Source organism: Myotis lucifugus, unplaced genomic scaffold (assembly GCF_000147115.1).
Source record: "Myotis lucifugus unplaced genomic scaffold, Myoluc2.0 scaffold_244, whole genome shotgun sequence".
Taxonomy (NCBI): Eukaryota; Metazoa; Chordata; class Mammalia; order Chiroptera; family Vespertilionidae; genus Myotis; species Myotis lucifugus.
In genome coordinates, this window is record NW_005871292.1 from 723,917 (window position 1) to 727,987 (window position 4,071).

Here is a 4,071-nt window from a genome sequence, read left to right on the forward strand (position 1 = left end):
AGCTGCACTTGCTAGCTGTGAGCCTGGCATCTGTGCAATTGGTCGGCTGAGCCACTAGGGGGCAGCTCCTGCATTGAAGCATCTGCCCCCTGGTGGTCAGTGCATGTCATAGCTAGTCATCCGGTCCCTTGTTCGACTGGTTGTTTAGGGTTTTAATATATATACTAGAGGCCCGGTGCATAAATTCGTGCACAGTGGGGGGGGGGGGGGGCGCTCCCCTCAGCCCAGCCTGCACCCTCTCCAATCCAGGACCCCTCGGGGGATGTCCAACTGCCAGTGACAAAAAGGGAAAAATATAATCTTTAATGATTGCTCAGTCATATAGTATGTCTCTCCTGATATTATGCAATTTGAAGATCATTACCTACTTATTCTGTCCCTAAAATGTCACAATTGAAATTTTTAAAAAATATCAGAGGTTCTGAATTAGGACCATGAGAAAGTAACCACCATAGAAATCAAAGAACAAAGTTCCTGAAGGTGGTGGTAATGAATTTCTAAGATGAATGTAACTTGAACACAGAAAGCTAACTTCTTCATTCCAATTATAAAAAGAAATGCCCCTCACCGCAAAATGTTTAAAGGTGGAAATAAGAAAGGAGCATGTACACATCTGAATCTTTCAGAAATTTCTACCAGAAACAGTACAAATAACTATACTATTTCTGAGGAAGTATTATTTTGCACATGGCAATAACAATACTATTTAACATTTATCCAGTACTTACTATATATCAGGAACTATTCTATAGAATTCAGAACTCCATGATCTGCACAACCACCCTGTGAATCTAATACTATTATTTTCTCTATATTACTAGATGAGAAATTGAGGCACAAGGTTTAAGTACCTAAGGTTACCAAGGTACAAAGTGGCAGAGGAAGGAGTTAACAGAGGCCGTCTGACTCCAAAGCCTGTTTCCTCCTTTAAAAACAAACAAACAAACAACACTTTAACTTTTGAATATATACTAAATTCATAGTTAGAAAACAAACATAAAAAGGTATTTGCCTTTGCCCCATCTATCCTTGTACCACTACCCCCCACAGAGATAGCCACTTTAATTAGTGTCTGGTGTATCTTGAGTTTTTTAATGGAAATAAATATAAACATTTGTTTGTCTATTTTAATTTCTCCCGCTTCTTACTCCAAATGAAGCATATCATACATTCTGCATCTTGCTTTTTTCACTTAATTTATTTTTTGAGTTATTTCAAGTGTCAGTATACAGAAAGCTTCCTTTTCATTCTTTTGTACAGCTGCATATTATTCTGATCTGTAGATGTACCATAATTTTATTCAATCAGTCTCCGAATGATGGGCAAGAATTGTTTCTAATCTTTTTCTATGCCAAACATAAATAAAATGAACAACCTCTTACCTGTATAATTCAATGCAAATGCAGATACATTTGTAGGATTAATTTCCAGATATGAAACAGCTGGCTAAAAAAAACAAAACAAAAAAAACATTTGCAATTATAGATATTGCTGAATTGTCCTTCCCAGGCCAACTCCATGCTAATACTAATACTATTTAAATTTCCAAGGATTTATATTTTCAAATATGTTACCAGTGGGTTCTCACATCCCCATGCAACTCCTTTTTTTTTTCCATTTTATTGGCTATTCTAGCTTGTCTATTTTTCCATATGAAGTGTAGAATCCAATTATCTAGTTACAAAGGGGCAGGGACTGTAGATACTTTAATTAGGATCACTTTAAATTAATAAATTTACTTAAGTTTGCACACACTTCCTTAGATATTCCTATTGAAAAACATGGTATATCTATTTGTTCACATCTAATGTTACACCCCTTAGTATTTTTAAATTCTTTTCTAATAGTTTTGCCTATTTCTCAAGTTTACTCCTCAATCTTCGATTGCTCTTGTAAATAGCGGTTTCCTTCTGTTATGTCTTCTAATTGTTGTTGTTTGTCTATTTTAATTTAGTGCCCAATAACTTCAATTCTCTTATTATTAAAAATGTGAAGGATAACTGTGGGTGGATTCCTTACAAAAAGCATCTTTGCAAGCAAAAGTAACTTTTTTCATTACTTCACAAATTCTATACAATCTAAGAATACCTCGATTCATTTAGGAGTTAGGACACCTAGAATCTACTCCAGACTCACGGATAAAGATTGCAACTAAAATGTCTTCCAAGAAGGAAGTAACTGTCTAACCTAGGACCCCAAACCCTTGACTCCCTAATCCTGGGCTTTCTGCGCTGTACGGCGCTGCTTCTCAAACTGCAACGCTGATACTTGGTCCACGATTTAATAGCAGCCCTATTTAAGTACCCCCAAAATCAGGGGCATCAGACCGTCTGAAGCAGGCGCTCTCAAACAAAGCTCCTTTGAAACATTCTTGGTTGCTTAAAAAAATCACGGTGAGTTGCAGAAATGCGGTTTTATATAAAAATCCATTTTAAAAGTATTTACCACTTGGCTCCTCCCCGCCCTTCAAATCGTCAAGGAAAACTGATGCTCCAGGAAGATGGCACCGTTATCAGCAGCACTTTCGACAAGGGAAGTGCTTCTCAAATGTTACTACCTCAATGCTGGTCTCCCATAGCTCCCTCTCAAACTCATCCATACACAATCCTGCAACCAGTTCCTCACTCAATAACCTCAAACATCCGGTCAAACTGAGGGTCACACACGCTCGAATCCTCCTCGGAGGCCCCCCCAACCCCACCCCACAGGCAGGCCAGAAGCTCTTAAACCCACTCCCTCTCCCCCGCGCCGTACCCCAATACACCCTGAATCTCCCCTTTAACCTCCCGGACCCGACCGGCCCAAAACCCCCACATCCCACCTCCTACTTTCACGCCACGTGGACCCAGGGGCCGGCTGACCAGAAGACAAAGACCAAAATGTCCACTCGGTGCGCTGCGCCTGCGCATGGGGGGCGAGGGGGGGAGGGGAGCCTACCGAGCACTCCCACAAGTCTCCGCGACGCAGCACGCACAGTCACCGCGGCCAGGCCCCGGGTGGTATCAGATTACCTTCTGTCAACAATGCCGCTTTTCCGGCTTTGGACTACATTTCCCTTAAGGCTTTGCTGGTCGACACTCTGCCTCTGTCCTGTGAGAACTTGACTGCCCCTTTCATTATGGCGCTCTCGAGGTGAGTAGACTTGCCTTGGAGGAAGATCAGCTCAATCCTGGTGGTAGGTTTGGATCGGGAACTCCCTCTTTGAAGTCTCCCGAGTGCCGTGTCAAAGGAGCCAAGCTCAAATTCTGAAATACGAGGAGGCCATCTTGTTTGGCTGGTCCGGATCTGGACTACGTTTCCCAGAGACCACAGCGGCCCGACATTACGTCTCTCGACGTGGTGACAAGGTCTTTAGCTCCGCTGGGACCCGGACGCTACCAAGAGGAGGCCGAAGGTGAGGGGTCTGGGAATCCGGGGCGGGATGGGGCGTGTCCAGAGTTTTAGGTCTTTGCGCGCTGGCGGTAGCGGGCTGAGAATGCCAGATTGAGTGAGTGTAGCTGTGGTTGGGTGACTGTGAGTGTCCGGTTGTGTTCACGTGTCTTCAGGGTATGTGTCTGGTTGTGTTTTTGTAACCAAGTGTGATACTGTGTTGGAGTGTGGTTTGGCCCTTGTGACTGTGTCCCCGTTGTGTACGTATGACCGCACGCCTTGTTTTTGGAGGTGTGAGTGTGATGGGTGCGGGTATCTGGGTTATGATTGCATGTCTCCAAGGTGGGTGTATGGTTGCGTGATATTGTGACCGTGTCTGGTACCATGTGTAATGGTCGTGTGTCTGTGACTGTGTGATGACACTGCGTGTGTATTCCAGCTGTGTCCCTTGGGGTGTGGTGTGCGGGTGTGGTTTGTCTTTGCCTGTGTAAGTGTGACTGTGTCTCCAGAGTAAGTGTTGGATTGTGATTGGTTAACATTGAGTTGGCCTGAGTGCCCGTAATTGCGTGTATCCTCTAAGTGGGTATGTAATTGTGACTGCTGGGAATTTGTGGGTTTTGGTTTAGGAAGTCTGTGACTATATGAGAGTGACTTTGTGTGTCATGGTGGTGAGATTGTGTGACTTTGTGTCTTCTTAGTAGG

The 4,071-nt window shown here is 43.5% G+C and overlaps 2 protein-coding genes across 15 annotated transcripts in view; one reads left to right on the plus strand and one right to left on the minus strand.

Annotated features, from left to right (window-relative positions):
• ZNF146 (zinc finger protein 146) overlaps positions 1 to 2,911 on the minus strand; it is a 42,223-nt gene extending 39,312 nt beyond the window's left edge. For 3 of the 12 annotated variants that reach the window (XR_002831651.1, XR_002831650.1, XR_001350220.2), the window contains exons 1-3: positions 2,822 to 2,911; positions 1,383 to 1,446; positions 852 to 925 (exon numbers count right to left, since the gene is read on the minus strand). The gene's annotated coding sequence lies outside the window, so the exon portion shown is untranslated. Of the gene's footprint in view, positions 1 to 728; positions 752 to 851; positions 926 to 1,382; positions 1,447 to 2,445; positions 2,687 to 2,821 lie in introns of those variants that run through there. The other 9 variants (XM_023762387.1, XM_006098617.3, XM_023762389.1 and 6 more) reach the window with 6 other exon arrangements.
• A 193-nt stretch (positions 2,912 to 3,104) lies between these two features.
• The window catches only part of ZNF565 (zinc finger protein 565), a 62,518-nt gene continuing 61,551 nt past the window's right edge, over positions 3,105 to 4,071 (plus strand). For all 3 annotated transcript variants that reach the window (XM_023762376.1, XM_014464237.2, XM_006098615.3), the window contains exon 1: positions 3,105 to 3,394. The gene's annotated coding sequence lies outside the window, so the exon portion shown is untranslated. The remainder of the gene's footprint in view (positions 3,395 to 4,071) is intronic.